The sequence below is a fragment of the Labrus bergylta genome, chromosome 3 (assembly GCF_963930695.1).
Source record: "Labrus bergylta chromosome 3, fLabBer1.1, whole genome shotgun sequence".
NCBI classification, from domain to species: Eukaryota; Metazoa; Chordata; class Actinopteri; order Labriformes; family Labridae; genus Labrus; species Labrus bergylta.
The window spans coordinates 9,075,862-9,094,211 of NC_089197.1; the positions used below are offsets into that span (position 1 = coordinate 9,075,862).

The following is an 18,350-nucleotide window of genomic DNA, read 5'->3' on the forward strand; positions in this document are numbered from 1 at the left end:
GGATGGACTTTTCTCATAATTGGGGGGTTTGTAGACAGACTAGAGACACATAGTGTTAGAAAAAACATGATGAAGTGTATTTAGAATTATATGTTACCTTTAAAGACATGAATGCTAAATGTATTCAAATGTCTTCTGGTGGATTCTGTGTTTGCATTACAACAGCTTGCTTTCCACCTCTTTTACTCCCAACACAATCTGTTTTCCTGCAAACAGCTAATGCTCACTTACAGCTTAGAGCACGATACACCTGAGACTGCACGAGGAAAACCACAGCACTGAAGACAAATCTGCTCCTGCAGATTCTGAATCCTGAAAATTGGGATTTTGCATTGTGTTATTAACATATAAATGAGCATGAAAACACATGTGCTATGTACACCTTTTTTTAAATTAAATTAACATGTTTAATCCTTTTGACTCCATGATTTTTTTAAGTTTTCTGAGCTAACAGTGAAGATTTTTTGCTATTTTCTAAATCATAGTTTCAGTTCTTTCCACTCTCCTGCAGTATCACAGTAAAGTTCTCTTCATTTTTCATATAAACTCAGAGATAAGAGAATATATATTGGGTGGAGAACCAGATCGGTCACTTGAGTAAAATAAACAATTTAATCCTCACATTCCTTCTCGTTATCGGATTATCTGCTATCTGCTTTTGGCTTTTTGATCCATGCCTCGTCTGACACCACCCTCCCTCCTCTGCTCCTCCTCCTCCTCCCATCACAAGGACACAAAGAAAAACGAGAGGGTGACTAATGAGCCCCCATCTCCCATCTCCCTGGTACAAGCAGAAGATAGAGAGACCTGGTCACTTGGGACGGATATCAAAGAGAGTTGGGGGGGCTGTTATCTGGTGGTGCACTGACAGACCCCTGCTGCTGCTGCTGTCCCTCTCATTAGCCACCCTCCCTTCCTCCCTCCTCTGCTCCTCATCCTCAACACTTGTCACCGTGCTGTCAGCTGCCCGCTCAGCTGTAGACACGCAGGACCAGCCTGGGGACCGGACAGATGGATGGATGGATGGAGAGAAGGAATACAAAAGAGAGGAAGATTTTTTAGGTGTAGGCTTGGCAACTGAAGCACACAACAGAGGGGATACATTTCTCTGAACTGTAATCCGTCCTGCAAACGTCTCTCTCCCCTGCCACAAGTCTGAGTACAAAGAACACAGAGAGAGAGAGAGAGAGAGAGAGAGAGAGATTGTTCAATCCTGCCAATTCACCTGAAACGGCTGCACAGAGAAAGGACTAGAATTAGAAAGAGAGAAAGAGAGAGAGAGAAGGAGGGAAGAGTAACAGCTCTGGCAGCAACCTCGGCAGGATTCGATCTACGAGTGACAGACGAGACACGAGAGAGGCAGCACGCTGAGCTCATTACGTGTCTGATATTGAAGACCAAATACACAAATGTCAGTCGTGTAAGCAGCTGGTTGGGGATTAAAATGTGAGAGTGAGGTTGTGGTAAAAACTGCAGAGCAAGAAGTAAACAACCTCTTTTATTTTCTGATTACAACATTTTCTTGTCCTGCTGGATAACAGACCAAACAACTTTATGGAATGTAAAACTGAGTAAATATACTTTAGTTTTTTTTTGCATCTGCTCCTTGGATTCAAAGGACTTGTTTTCACAGCCGCCATTTCACTCTCGCACCGATATCCAACCGTTATAAAGAGAGAAATGAACCAGAGGAGTAACAGTCACAGATTGATCCACTTACTCATCGTTAATCCATTTACCATGCATGAAAATAATCTGCTTTTATCTTTGTGGCTCCAAAATAACTCATCTGCCGTGCAGCTTCCCTGATTAACCGTAGGTGTTCCTTCACTGACTCATTTTAAATTGTGAACGAGATGTACTGAATCACACTGAACCAACTCAATCAAAAGCTTTTGCATTGGAGCTGCTTTGCGCTAGATGTCAACATCAGAATTAAGGATGCAAGCGTTTAGTGGACTACAACGATAAACATCATCACCCTCGCTTAGCCACAGAAGTACAAATCGGTTAAATTACTTATGAATATTTTTGCCCTCGATGCCAGTCAGATGTTAAGCTCAAACTGCAAAGTAGCCACCTGCCATGGACTTGATGTCGCTCCGGTTAATGGGCCTGCTCTACAACATAGATGTAAACAAGCACAGTGAAGGATATCATCTCAAAGGAGCTGCGTGGTTTAGCAGTATTTTAATCTAGAGACAATGAAGTTAAAGTTGTATGGAACCTGTGTCAGGTTAAACTGGGATATTGACTGGATGCATAAAAACGTTAAGCACAGTCATGTGGATGTTAACCTGCAGGGAGGACCGAAGGCAGGCGGAGCTAGCAGTGCTAACATTAGCCACACTCGGCTAATGGGACTGACTGGTGGTGCGACCAGTCGCAGCGGCCCCTCTCTCTCCCGATAGAGCGGTGTTTTCTTCTTTTTCTAACTTTCCTAACTTTTCTTTTGACTTTTCTCCGTGTTTTACTATGGAAAAACACAATTACAGCCGTCGATTTTTACTGGACTTAAACAGTAACAGCCTTTCTGTGGAGTTATTACCCGAATCACTGAGACAACAGCTTCAAACTTTGGGACTGCTTCGCAAGCCGGTTTACCCCCCGGAGAGGAGACGGAAACGTAAACGGTACGAGCGGAAACAAAAGCGAGGTAAACGTGGAGGCATAAGAGCGAGACTGGCTAATACACCACACAGGTCCGCTGTTCCAACTCTTCTACTGGCAAATGTAAGATCTCTGGACAATAAAATGGACCATATAGAGCTACTGAGAGCTGCGCACCGCGACGTGAGGGACAGCTGTGCGTACATTTTCACAGAGACATGGCTGAACAAATGCATCCCAGATTCCGCCTTTCAGCTTTGAACAATTCACATGCTACCGTTTGGACAGAATCCTTATTAAAGGAGGAAAGAAGAAAGGTGGTGGAGTCTGTGTTTACATCAGTGATGCTTGGTGTCGAGATGCTGCTGTGGTATGTAAACACTGTTCACCGCTGGCGGAGTTTACGATCATTAAGTGCCGTCCTTTCTATCAACCGAGAGAGATAACATATATACAGAGATAACAACATTGTTGGTGGTGGGGGGAATATACACAGCGACCAGCAGGGTCGCTGTGTATATGCTGATAGAATCGACGCACTTTGGGAACTTTACAACGCCATCAATGAGCAACAGACAGCCCACCCAGACAGATTTTTCATCATCGCTGGGGACTTTAACCATGCAAATCTAAAGACGGTTTTACCCCACTTCCACCAACACGTGACCTTTTCCACAAGAGAAGGTAACATTCTGGACATGATTTACACATCAGTTAAAAGTGCTTACAAAGCTTCACCCCTCCCCCACATTGGCCACTCTGACCATATCAGTGTAATGCTAATGCCAGCTTACAGACCCAGGGTTAAAGTCACCAAACCAGTTCTGAAGCAGGTATGTGTGTGGCCAGAGGGGGCCTCTGCTGCACTACAAGACTGCTTTGATACCACAGACTGGGAGATGTTTAAGCAGGCAGCCACCTACAACAACCACACAGACATTGAGGAGTATTCTGACACTGTTACCTCCTACATTAGCAAATGTATTGCTGATGTCACCACCACCAGAACCATCACCACCCGGGCTAACCAGAAGCCATGGCTGACAGGAGAGGTACGCGGGCTACTGAGGGCCAGGAACACCGCCTTCAGAGCTGGGGACGCAGCCTACCTGAGAACAGCGAGGGCCAACCTGTCCCATGGCATCAGGGAAGCCAAACGCAGCTACACACTAAAAATAACCGGACACTTCAAGGACAGCAGAGACGTGCAGAGCCTGTGGCGTGGTATCCAGACCATCATGGACTACAAACCCAAGCCACAGACCTGTGACAGCAACACCTCTCTGCTGAACGACCTCAACAGCTTCTTTGCCAGGTTTGAAGCACACAACAGCACACCCCCACAGAAGACCACCCCCCCTCCCCACGACCAGACCCTGTGCCAGACTGCAGCCAGCAAGAGAACCTTCTCCAAGATCAACACCCGCAAGGCTGCAGGTCCAGACAACATTCCTGGCCGTGTGCTGAAGGACTGTGCAGAGGAGCTCAAAGATATCGTCACGGACATTTTCAACGCTTCTCTGAGTCAGGCTGTTGTTCCGTCGTGCTTCAAAGCCACCACCATCATACCCATTCCAAAGAAGCCCTCACCATCCACTTTCAATGACTATCGACCCGTTGCACTGACCCCCATCGTCATGAAGTGCTTTGAAAGGTTAGTCATGGCCCACATCAAATCCACCCTCCCCGCCACCCTGGACCCCTACCAGTTTGCATACCGAGGTAACAGATCCACCAAGGATGCCATCTGTTCTGCTCTTCACCCAGCCCTCACCCACCTGGACACCAAAAACTCATACGTCAGAATGCTGTTCATAGACTTCAGTTCAGCATTCAACACCATCATCCCTCAGCAGCTGATCAGCAAACTGGACCAGCTGGGGCTCAGCACTTCCCTGTGCAACTGGTTGCTGGACTTCCTCAGCGAGAGGCCTCAGACAGTGCGGGTCGACGGCAGCACATCAAAAACCATCGTCATGAGCCCAGGGTTGTGTGCTCAGCCCCCTGCTCTTCACGCTGCTGACCCATGACTGCGCTCCATCCTTCAGCAGCAACCACATTGTGAAGTTCGTGGACGACACAACAGTGGTTGGTCTCATCTCCAACATCGATGAGACGCACTACAGGATGGAGGTCAGCCAACTGGCCACGTGGTGCAGAGAGTGGGGACTCTCCGGAAGTCGACAACAACCTCCTTAGTCTTGTCGACGTTCAGGAAGAGGTTGTTGTCGACTTCCGGAGAGTCCCCACTCCTAAACCCCCACTGACCATCGACGTTGCTGCTGTGGAGAGAGTGAGCCGCACCAAGTTCCTGGGGGTTCACATCAGTGAGGATCTCTCCTGGACAACCAACACCACATCACTGGCCAAGAAGTCCCAGCAGCGCCTCTTCTTCCTCCGCAAGCTGAAGAGAGCACGAGCCCCCCCATCCATCTCCTCCTTCTACAGAGGCACCATCGAGAGCATCCTGACCAGCTGCATCACTGTGTGGCTTGGGAGCTGCACTGCTGCCAACCGCAAGACCCTGCAGCGCACAGTGAAGGCTGCTGAACGGATTATCGGTGTCCCACTCCCCTCTCTTCTGGACCTCTACGGTACCCGCCTCACCCGCAAAGCAACCAGCATTGTGCATGACCCCAGCCACCCCTCACACAGCCTCTTCAGCCTCCTGCCGTCGGGGAGACGGTACCGCAGCCTGCGGGCCGGCTCCACCAGACTGGGAAACAGCTTCTTCCACCAAGCTGTCAGGAAGCTTAACTCTCTCCCCTCTCTTCCTTCCCTCCCCTCTGTCCCCCACGAACACTGGACGTTGAAACCCCCTCCCGTTTTCTACCTAAAAACTCTGGACTAAAAACTCTGTACACTCAGTTTACTGCACATTGCACATACTGCACAAGTTCACTTTTTCTTTAAATTTTATTGTATTTGTTTTATTTACTACCTTTTGCACAATTTACAATTTAGAATTTATTACTGTAAATATTATTTATCTTATTTTTACCTCATTTTATTTATCTATTTTTACCTTATCTTATTTTACCTTATTTTGGTTGTATTGCACCGCGGGACGGAGACAAACGAAATTTCGATTCCACTGTATGTCTGGCATATTTTGAAATTGACAATAAAGTTGACTTTGACTTTGACTTTGACTAACCAAATGACTTTGTTTACCTGCTGACAATTCTTTATACATTGTGCTCTCTTTTGACTGATTTTCTGTTTTCTTTTCTTTAGACTAGTTGGTTGAACCAAATTTAACATTTCTGTTTAACCACTGTGGAAGTTAGTCGGCTGAGATAATCCCTATTCTGAAGGCTAACATGCTCATAAAGACAATGCTTCATCACTATATCCATACTTGTAGATTAGCAAGCTAATATTCTACCATTTGGTATTTAGCTCTTAACATAAAGTACAGCTCATGTTGTTTTGAATGCCATCAGTTTTTCAGGTATAGTGTGTCGTAAACAAAAGAATAACTGGAATAAAAAAAACTTGCCCTGATGATGAAGCATTTCATCTTTTTGGCCCTATGAATGCCTGTTCAAAACATTTGTGGCAATCATCACAATCCATCCACTAGGGCCTCCAAATGTCTGTTTAAAATGATATGGCAGTCTTTCATGTAATTATTTATATATTTCATATGCAGACATATAGTCAGCTTAATCTAAGCTGCACAAAGCATCCGTCTTTTCTGTTCATTCCTTTTCATTGACTCTTCATGCGATCGCACTTTGTTTTAAAAAATGGCCTCAATTCTGTGAAGACACACTGTAAGAAACAAGAAAGAGCACCTGCCATCTTTTCGACATAGTTCTGTAATTGAAGCCATATGGTCTAATGTGTCATGCTTAATTTGCACTCCCTGCCGCCATAGAAATTTCAACATGCAGAAAACACCCTAAAGCTTCTCACCTTTAATTTGCCAAATTAATTTCAAACACTCTTCACCGAGTCTAGTCAAAAGTAGACAGAAATCGTGCCCTAAGCTTTAAGTCTGGGACAAGAAGTTGAAGATTTGGTGAAGGTTGAATTTGGGCACATATGGGAAGGGTTCAGGGATTAGTGTCAAGGGGTAAAATGTGTGTATGTTTGTGTGTTTGCAAGATTTCCCGGGTGTTGCAGGAGACAGATAAGTGATGCAACGGAGGGATTATCAGATGACTCCCTCTGTAAGTCAAAGTCATCCCCTGCTGCAGTGCTGTCATGTTTCTTTGCTCTGAGCTTATTTATATCAGACACTCGCAGAAATCCAAACCTGGAGGTGTGAAGTAAATGCTTTAGAACAGTCTTGAGTTTATTTCTTAGTTCCTCACAGCTGTTCCTCGCTGCTTTAATGCACTCACCTGCAGCCGGCTGTGTGGTTTCAGGGTCCTGTGTAGGCTTAATGTTGTGGTTATAAGACATGCAGGCTCAGAACAAACAGACCTCCATCTGCTTTGAGCATTCTGCTCGTCGTTTGCAGAGGTGTACTCGACAGCAGCTATAAACTGCCTGAGCAAATGGCCTACATTCAGTTTTTATTCAGAGCAAACCGGTGATTTTACAGCAAAGCAAAGGTCAAAAAACATTCAATTTCTAACTGCGTCTCTTCTGTACAACACCATCTCCTCACACTTTGAAAAACCGATCCCTAGAAAACGTGTTTTTTTTTTCTTGTGGCTGAGAAATGATTATTCATTTGAAATATTCATCTTGTTTTTGCAGAAGCGCTTCATGACTGTTGTTCGGGACTTTATTCTACATCTTAGAGATATTTCAGAGATCAAACTGCTGCTGTCCTCGACTGACTTACAGAAGGTCGCTCATGCAATTAGACGCTCATGCCTCGCTCCGCAGTCTTCTCTGAAAAAAACAACGAGTCTCTACTCTGCTGCAAAATGTAGAAAAGATTGATTTCAGTTTTGAGATCTCTGCACCAGCTCAGTTTCTGAATCAATTTCAGATTTGATTTAGGTTTTTGATTGCACATTTACAAAGTGCTGCAGGACCACAGACACAAAAATCCATATTATGTCTTCACTAGAACATGTTTTTTTTAATAGATACCTTCACTTCAATGTACACAAACAAATCTATAACTTACATGTTGTGAGCTTCATGTTGAGTGCATATTGTTGAATCAAATTAAGATATGTGTTTTTATTTAAAGTGCTCATTGAAGCAAAAATTAGCACCAAGTAATATGACAATTTTACTACTCACAATGAACAACGACAAACTCACAGTATAAACTCTGTCATCGGTGACGAGCTTTGAGTGTGAGCTAGAGCACGCATGTGGTAGAGAACGAGCAGGGAGACAGGGAGGCGCCTGATTGGTTCATCAGATTGGTACCTCGATGCAGACATTGGTCAAAGTTTTTTGACCGACAGATGACGGATTTTCTTCGTTCCTTTTTCAGAGTACATGAGTTTTTAATTTCTGTCAAGACCTAAAGACAATTTCAACCTAAATCTTCAAAAGTGGATCTGGAGAAAATTACCAACCCTGCCTTTAAGTTTTCTTGGAACGTGATTAATGTTGTTAATCATGTTCATCTATTTGCTTAAAATATGAACAAGATTAATATTCTACTTTCTGTGCATAATAAATGATTGGGTGCGTTCAGGCTAATTACCACTGCCTTGTCCTGTAATTATGAGATAATTATCTCAAAAATCTTATCGTTCTTGTTATAATGAGATAATGCTAATTGTATGTTATGGATGTCATAATTATTTCCCTCTTCTCTGGTGAATTCTTTGAGTTATTTTTTAAACAAACAGTAAACCATAAAGCATGACTTAAAGTCGGAGCTGCACTGCATCACGTTCAGCGTCTCTTAAAGAGCTGCGATCTTGCAGTGGATCATCCGTCAACAACATTAAGAATCGGTCTGCGCTCATGTGCATGTGTTAATAGAATTAACTGTGTGAAACTGAGCTTCAGTAATTCAGAGCTCTGCATGAGGCAGAGGGAGTCTGTGTGGGATACGTGACGGGACTTGTTAAAAATAATTGCAGCATGAAAAGTCTGAGGCGTGTTGTTATTCACTCTCTTTAAAGGCAGAAGAAAATGTTAAAATGAACTCAGACTAATGGATTCAGTCCAAAAAATCCCCTCAGAAGAACTCACGCTGTAAGGAACACCACCTGTCACAGGTGCATCAATAATGAGCAGATCAATCCTTTTCATTCTTTGTGCAGTGAAACTATTTAAAGAGGACATATTATTCCCCTCCTCCACCTTTTCAGACAGTCCCCTGTGGTCTAAATGAAACATATGTGCTGTGCTTTGGTCAAAATATAACATGAATTAAGCACCAGACGAGGTTTGTGACCCTGTATAAACCAGCTCTCTCAGAACGCTCCGTTTTGGTGTGTGTGTCTCTTTAAATGAAATGAGGCCTCCTGAGTTTTCCAGGTAGACATCACTCCTCTGTAGCGAGAATAAAAATGGCAGACCTGCGCAAAAGTTTTGCTCTAGGCTGGGGGTGTCCATAGGTGGCGATATCAGCAGATTTTTTTGTACCAGAATCCCACTGTGACATCACAAGGAGAGCAAATGTGAAACGGAGCATTTTTCTCTGTGTTTTAAGACTTACACAGACCACAAACAAAGGACTGGATGGGTTTATTTCACATTTATGTGGGTCGGTAGACACTCAGGTTACCCAAATAAATGTTCAAAAACACTGTGAAAGTGGATTTTTCATAATATGTCCCCTTTGAAACTTAAACAGGAACCTGGTGAGAGACTAAATGAGAGCGTCAGAGCTGTGATCTGGATAAAAAAACAAACTGTAAAGGCTCCTCTTCTGTTTTTGTTTCAGGGGGATTTGTGGACTTCTGATTTGGGTCACGGCCCTGTGTCTTTCAGATGAGATGTTGGGAAAGTGGTCGTTGCACAAAAAAATAAAGAGCGTTTTCTTCATATTATGTAATTTTGAATTTAAAAATGCCCCCCCCCCGTACAGTGTATGCCATTCATGACAATAACTAATCAGACCTATTCCATTTTTTTGTACCAGGCTGTAAACATGTTTATTTATGCAGTAAAAACGGCTTTTTTGACTGTTGTGTGTATGTGTCTTCCGGTGTTTCTGGAGCCAGCCTCAAGTGGACATTCGACGAACTGCAGGATTTTGCACACACGCATTGGCTTCATTTTTCAAGACCGGAGGTTGCAGGTCGCTCTGATATTCACTTTTGTTGTTTTTAATTATCACAAACTGCAGACTCCCTCCTGCACACCACCTTTCCCTTTTCTCTCGCTGCAGCTTGTGGTTAAAAAAAATCTGACAAATCATCATTAAAAAAAAGATTGTGTCATTTAAAATCTCCTGCTATCAAAAAGTATTGTTTTTCATTTAAAGATGTATTTCTTCCACTTTACAAATAGTCTGTTAAAATCTACAGTTAGAGCTGCATCATCAGCACCAGTTAACTCTGTAGCCTTCATAAAATGAACTACAGAAGCTTTCATCAGTCACATTGAGACACTGTGAGACAAGGTGAACACATCCGCATGAATCAGCACCGCACCTGGTTGAGTTTTTCTGCCTTATCATGTCAGTCTCCTGACTTTTTTTGTTCTGTTCACCCTTCTTAAAACATCACCGCCAAGTTTTGCGTTTCCTTCATGTGAGAAAAACCCCAAAACAATGTGCCATCTTCAGTTTTGTGGATTTCTCTGTCATAGTGTACAGCTTTTTTATGCCCTTGAACCACTTTTTTTAACCGCTGTTATCTACTCTCCTCTCTGATCTCTCTTTTTTTCCTAAAGTAAAAAGGCCGATGTTACATTCACAGTGGATTGACACAATTACAGGAAGTCCTCAGACTCTGAGACTCGTCCCTAGCAACCATCTGCTTGTCTTAGTAACAGTGCGTTCTTCTTAACGCCGGTCAACTATTGACTGATAGCAGACCGTTGCTATGCGTAATTGGCCGATCATAATCAAGTATTAAACACAGACATGAAATAAGGTGAGGTTTTTGAGTTGCATGATGCCACATCCAGTGTGTTTCCCTTACATACTGTGTGTGGTGTCCAATCTTTGCAGGTTTCATTAATGTCTTTTAAAAGCTTTCTGTTCTGAGATGAACAACAGGAACTACTCTCTAGTAGAAGTTTTTTCAGCCTTACTTTGGCAAAAACATTACCGTTGGCAAAGAATTGGAGCAAACTGTAATAGAGGTGTGAAGAGTTCTATAAATGTTTTGGTGTTTTTCTCCAAACTCTGAAAATCCAATCTGAAGACTGATGCAATCTCCTCTGAATTGGCAAAGCTCAAACTTTCTCTACTACGGGAAGGGGGGGGGGGTTATGTGAGTTGTTCCTTTGCATGTCTAACATTTGTCTGTCCTGTAAGTTTGTATGTGTTTGCAGATCTAGATACAGGTGAAATGTGACTACAGTCTTTGTCTGCACTCTCTTCTGCAGGAGCTGCAATAAAAGAGGAGAGAAGCAGCTGTATGCAGGTGCACAAAGACGCACAGATGCTGTAAATAACACGAGCATATGCCCTCTTAGCAATGTGTAATGTGCACGCACACTGAGTAAGATGATGAATCTGTAGCCTGCAGCAGATGTGTGTTACACCGATGTAGGTGAAGATACTCTATCTGGAGACAAAAGGAATGGGTGGAAAAAAACCATCTTAAGATAAGCAAGATTTCATCACCATATCCACCGCCTCCTCATCATCCTGTGGGTCACACTCTGGTATCTCCCTCATGGACAATGGCAATGAATAAACCATAGGATATCCATACACACTGTTTCAGCCATGCTGCATCCTACTGTGACAAGATGCTACAAACAAGAGGAGGCAAGTGTGGCACAGCTGAACGTATAAAAGATGCAGGTCTCCTCTCACACAGTGCATTATATCAGCCCAGCTATCACACGATATTAACACTGATGAATACATTACAGTGCATACAGTTCCTCCCACAGAGGTATCGCTGTTTCTGGAGATCAGTGCAGATAAATAATGCATGCGGCTCAGACGCGGCACGACTGCTGAGCGGACACAGACACTATACAGCGCTTTTCCAGCAGCACTCGCACAGCATGCAACACTTATGAAAGCTTCCATTAATATTACACCAACACTTGCACCCTCTTTGCGTTGAGAGTTGAATTGGAGAATGATACTGAAGGCAGCACATTCTGGACTCTCTCTCTCTTTGTGTTTGTTTTTTGTTGACATTCATCCCTCTGGAAGCAACAAAAACCCTCTGAATGACGCTCCGGTGTTTACGCTGCATGCCTGCACACTCCACTCTCCCGAACTTAATTGCTTTCACTCCGTGTCTCTGAATCTGGACGCTATTACAACATGCAATAACGCTTCATAAAATCTCTGACAGAGACAAAGAAGAAGAGGACTTGTCTCACCTGTTTGTCTGTGAGTGATATCTTCTCTCCCGGCTGTGTGTGTGAAACGTAGATCTCAAACTTCTGTCTCTGAATAAACCTCTCCTCCCTCTTTACTCTCTGTTCCCTTTACTCCCCCTCCTCCCCTCCCTCTTTACTCTCTCTATCTCCTCCTTCTTGTTCTCCTCACCCTCTCTCTCTCTCTCTCTCTCTCTCTCTCTCAATCTGCTCCCTTCCCACCCTGCTCACTCTCCCTCCTTGCTCTTTTTTTCCTGTCACTTGCTGTTTTTTTCTCCATTTGCTGCTTTCACCCTCCTCAGTGTCTTTCTTCAACCTACTGCTGTCTTTGAAGCTTCGATAGATAACCTCCCCCCTCGACCCCACATCAGCATCACCACCTACACAAATAGAGATATGTATACCAAGGAGGGATGTGATAATAAAGAGGTTCTAGAGGTGCAATGCGCACCACTGCAGTTGATCTGCTGGTGATCTGCTGGTTAGACTCAGATATGATGCTCTATGAAATCATGTCCTACCCTCTGTGTGTGTGTGTGTGTGTGTGTGTGTGTGTGTGTGTGTGTGTGTGTGTGTGTGTGTGTGTGTGTGTGTGTGAGAGTGTGTGAGAGTGAGTGAGTGAGTGTGCTCATAAGAGTAACAAAATGAGCACACACGGTTCCACTGCAGTATATAGAGGTCCCCTATTTAGATATCCCTCAAGCCTACAAGACCCCTCTTGGAAACTTATTTTTAAAGGTATAATATGTAGAATTATATGAAAATGTTTGCATTCAAATATCTAAATTAATAAAAAATAATTATATTTATTTTGTTGTTGGCTTCTTACTTTCAAGAATAAATATTTTCAACAGTTATCAAAATCAGAGAAATCAATCATTTTAAAGTTGTAATGGGACGTGTCTTGTCGCGGCAGCCGGCATGATGAGCCGTCACGACAGGCATGAAATGTTTATCGTTGCCGTGGAAACACCGGATGTTACGTTGCATAAGGAAGCGGGAATTGCTGCGGAGAGCTGCTGTTGCTGTATCTGCTGCTTTGATAACAAGGTCATGTAAATTATACTCGGATACATCGTAGGTAAACATATTCTCTTTCTCAGGTCGGTTTCGCCCGTTGGTATTGACTACGGTCAAGACGGAGTTGGATTTCACCTTTGGGGAAGGAGGGGGTAGCAGGGAGAACTCCCATGATTCCCCGCTATAGCCTCAAAGTCATCTTTTGTTATTGTTTTGATTGAGAGTCCCCTGGTGGTGGATTTTACATACTGTGCGTTTAAAAAAACACACACAACTGAAGTAATTTAATGGTTAAAAGTTGCTGAGTATAGCTTCAAGGCTAATTCATGCTCTACGTCCACTTTGCATATACTGATACTCAAAGCTCTGCGTTACATATTTCTGCACGTTTTCTGGAAGCTTATGGACACGGACTAATGGTTGCAATACCACTGGAAATATTGGGGGCAGTGTTGAGCCAGACAAGCAAAAAACAATGTAGAAGAATAATTCGCCCGGCACCGGGACAACTACTTGAGCACAGCTGGCTGAGAGCAGACGGGAACTGAATGTCAGTTAGACGGCAGCCAAGAAGAAGTAAAAGTTGGTGCAAACCGTGCCCTCTAGTGAATGCATTTTTTAACATCCATCCGAATGCAAAGGATGCATGGGAATATATGGTTAGCTATAATAAATGAGCCTTTAATGACCACTGTTGGTGCTATAGGAATGTCTGTGTGTGTGTGTGTGTGTGTGTGTGTGTGTGTGTGTGTGTGTTCATGGATAAATATGATTGAAGGTCCAGCCTTTAAAGTCAAATCTTGATTTATTTTTTAAGTGACCAAAATCAGAGGTCCCCACTTGGTGAGTTTAGCCTGACAGTCCCCTGTTTGTACTATAGGTATACATTTGTGTGTGTGTGTGTGAGTATGTGTTCACAGATGTGAAGAGATGGCAGACAAAAGAAGACAATTGTTATCCAACATTTTTTAATTACAGAAACAGACGTCTCCAATTGGCCAGTGTCTGTATGCCATTCCAGCACATCCACCCGCCTGCTTCTGTTCATCAAGTCAGAGTGGAACAAGCCTGGGATTCAATAAATGTTGTATTCTGTCACAAATCTTTTATTTACCTGCCACTGTGGCCGAAAGGTTGAGCAAATTTACCACCGCAAGAAACACCTGTATTTGACGGATGAAGGGTGCTGATGTCCTGCCCTCACTGGTATGTTTGTGTGTTTGTGTGTGTTTTATGTTCACAGATAAAGAGGAGGGGAGGAGAAGTGTGCCATAATAACCGTTGGTGTTCCGCTACGTGGCGACAGCGCTGCCAACTTCCTCCCTCCTGCTTGTTGTTGGAAGTCATTATCTCACCTCTGGTAGGGAGGGAGGTGAAGCGGGGGAGTTACAAAGGGAGGGAAGAGGGAGAGAGAGAATACATGTAATGCTCTCAAATTGAAATTCATCCTACCACGTCTCCCTTTATAATCTCATTCAAAATCCACAGTCTGTTGCTCGCTCATATTTAAATGAGCACTTGACTAAATCCCTCCTGTGCCTTTGCTTTTCTTGGCAGCGTTGGCAGGCTGCCGCGCTCTGCTGCCTCTGAGCATCCTGGATGCTTCTCGGCAAACCGCTCTCTCTGTGTTTTTGGCCACGTGCAGAAATAGAATTAAAAGAGTGGGAAGCAGGGCGGCGCAATGAGGCTGAACAGGTCTGATGGCAGGCTGGCATCGTGCATCTGCTTTGACCAGGGAGGGGGAAGGTAATAGAGGGTGAAGCCCAGGACAGGTCTCTTCAGGTCTACTCACATCAGGTGTTGTTGTGAAAGTTTGCTGTTTAGTTAACCCACAAATACACAAGAAATAAGATGTTCAGAAAAATCTTCCATGTATGACAATCGTTTTTGTTTTTTCTCTTCAAATCAGACATTGTTGACAAGGTATTATTTAAGAGGCTGACATATTCCTTTAAAGATGTATTTTTGGGCTTCTGTGCCTTTATTGGAGAGTCAGGACAGTGAGTTGGAAATCAGGGCGAGAAAGAGTAGGACATGACATGCGGCAAAGAAACCACAGTTTGGATTTGAACCTGGGCCGCCCGCTTAGAGGAGCACTAACCATCAGCACCCCAGGCTGACACATTTCTATCAGAGAACTGGTGACATCTTGGATAGTTTATTAAGAACTGAGTGTTTGAGTAAAACTTATGAAGCGTTTTCACCGGTTCTGACAACAGCGTGTTTGTCTTTGAGAGAAGGCGACCTCTCTGAATTATTCTGCTCTTGTTAAAAAACAGATAAATGATGAACAACTAATTTATAAAGTTTAAAACCTCTAAAACACATCATAACTGACGTGACATGTTTCGAGAAGACACCAAACACACCAGATTAAAATATTCTGGTATACAGTTATATCTAGAGATTTACCTGTCAGTGATACGTTTGGAAAGGGATTGAATGTAACAAATGTCAATTTCTTTTAATTTTACATGTTTAGGCAGTATCCATTTATATATCACATGTTTGAGATCAGAAATCTTCATTAAAAATGTATCAATCACATAATTAGTAAGCAGAATTTGACATCGTTGTGCAACGCTGTCACTTTTGTTTACATGAGATCAGCGGCAGACAAAAACAAACTAGAGCTCCCACTATGTTGACGGGCAGAGGCGCCTTTGTGAAACAACTTTGTGAAATTAAATTGTCAAATTGTCATTGGGACTAAGTTTTAAAAAAGGTTGAAGACGTCGGCTCTAAAAGCTCATAGTTCATGTTATTTTTTTTCAACACATCCCTGTATTGGATTCACACTTCACAGCAACACATTTTTACAAGTTTTAAAAATCTCCACATTTCTCCTTTGCAAAATAAATTTGAAAATAGGGCAGGGGCTTAATCTTCTGTTCCCTTTGTGGAGGTCTATTTCTGGGCCCTTTATTCTACCATCTGCCACCTCCAGCAGGTGTTCTGATCCTGCACCATGAGACCAGCAAGCAGGACAGACTCAGCTAACGGCCCGCCCCAGCTATCACTTAATGACGGGAGAAGACTGCAAATTAGTCCCGATGTCTCCCGCCATTTTCTCCCCATCTCCACCCTCACTGTCAGTCTTTTACTCGCTCTCTCTCTGCCTATCCTCGGCCATCAATCCCTCAGTCCACTTGGGATTAGCCAATTAACCTATAGCCGGTGTAGAAGTGCCAAGCAGAGAGATGAACAGCGCCAATGTCTCTCTCTTTCTACGTGTTTGGAAAGAAGGAGCCCATGTTTCTGTTGCTCTTGGTGAAGGAATGTCAGAGTTGTCTTTGCTGGCATTAATTAGTGAGAAAAGCATCTGCTGCAAATGCAACTGCTAGTCCAAAAGCCTTTGAAATGTCATCTCCCGGAATACCAATTTAAGAGAAGCGGATGCTCAGATAACAAAAGGAGGCAGATATGGGAATATTTCCTCATAAACGCAAACAGCAGAGTTGTTTTTTATTTTATTTTCCCCAGTGTTAAAATTAAGACTCATCTTCAGCTAGAAGGTGACGCCGTGTGTAGGCAGCTCCAGGCAACCTTGTTAATAACAGCGCGGAGTCTCATCCGCGGAAATAGATACGACGATAAGCCTGCTGCATGACATCTTCATCCTCGCTGACATTATGCTTTTATACTGCTGCATGCCACCCAGAGACACAGATGGAGGGAGAGATGGATGGATGCAAGGATGAGAAATAGATATGAGGGGAGGTTTGCGGGGAAGTGATCAGAGAAACAGAGAAAGATGAATGACAAACAGACACCTTGTGAAAGAATTTGTAAAGGAAAGCTAACACTGTATTGCATTCATCATTTTTTAAAAACCTCTTCACTCTCTCATATAGAGCTGGTATATAATCAAACCTTGATCTTTGCCTGAGTTTTAATTAACCACAGTGAGTTCTGTTTTGTAAACCCTGGGAGCCTCTCATAAAGTCAGTTTATTAAAGTCACAGTCGTTTTGAATCCTCCTCACTCAATACCTGAGCAGAACTTCATGATGATGATGCAGCCACTTACTCTAGTTTATACAGCAAACTAGCCTAATGCTAAGCTAGGTTAAAGGATTGAGGTCGGGTTTGATTTCTATGGTTAGTTTTTGTTTGTGTATTTCTACACCTGCTGACACTCAAGATATAATCTGGACATACTTAGTACTTTTATAGCAGAATAGGTCGTCACAGTTCAAATAATCTGACTGTTACAACTCAAACCAAGAGACTGCCATATTTTCTGCATCAAGTACTTTTGCAGAAAAATTGACAGTCTAGTTTAATTTGGTAATTACATTTTGTGATCGATCCTTATTAAACCAAGAAACGTAAAAACCCTATTATGCAGAATATAAGTTGCACCATGAAGATACAGTCTGTTTTTGGAGGAGTCTCCCAGAGAGAAAAAAGGGTTCAAGCTGTCTTCCTGCGTGATGATTTCCATTGCATTCAGCAAAGTCCAGAATCAGCAGTGTCTTTCAATCTGTTCTCACTTTGTGGAGTTTGCACTCCTACTAGATACGCTTGAGCTATCAGCCTGTGGTGAAGGTTCTGAAGCATGGACCCACAGCCCACGAGTCACGCTGACCCTCCACCCTCGTGACTCGTTAACTTTAATCGAGGAATCCTTCAATCAAAGGAGCACTCCACAAGGTTTATTTACGGAACAATATACCACAGTTTTCTTTTAATATAGGATTGTGACCTAACAAGGGAGAAAAGATGTTTGAAAGTGGCGCTGCCTATACCTGCTCTGCGTCTCTATGTATCCCAGCACAGCTTCCTATACTACGGTTGTGGGAAAACAAGGAGGTGGATTCGAGTGCAGAATAAACTAAAAATATTTATTTTAAAAGAGACAGACAAAACAAAAGTCACTGGATTGATATCCAAAAATGTTAAACTGAAAAAACCACCAAGGGTAAAAAACATTGAGAGCAATAAGGAAATAACAAAGAACATGTGACACCGACATACAACAACTGAGACCCACAACAGCTTACAACAATGATCTGACACAGAAGGGAAGAAACACTGAGACTAAATAGACATGGGGTAATCAAACACAGGTGAGACCAACAAGACACAGGTGAAGACAATCAGGGCAATAAAGTCTGGAGGGAAACACACAGAGGCAGGAATGAAATCCAAGACAAGAAACACTGAGGACAACTACAAAATAAATCATGAAACACTGAAGACACACAGGGAACTCAATGTAGACAAACACTAGAACATAGAAAACTGGGATAAGAAATACCAAAATAAAAACACTCGTAACTAAACTAGGAAACGAGAACTACTAGAACAGGAAATATAAATATAAAC

At 43.0% G+C, this 18,350-nt stretch overlaps 1 protein-coding gene across 1 annotated transcript in view; it reads right to left on the reverse strand.

Annotated features, from left to right (window-relative positions):
* c1qtnf4 (C1q and TNF related 4) overlaps positions 1-12,167 on the reverse strand; it is a 36,285-nt gene extending 24,118 nt beyond the window's left edge. Inside the window, exon 1 of the mRNA XM_020640184.2 lies at positions 12,004-12,167. The gene's annotated coding sequence lies outside the window, so the exon portion shown is untranslated. The remainder of the gene's footprint in view (positions 1-12,003) is intronic.
* Positions 12,168-18,350: the final 6,183 nt, after the last annotated feature.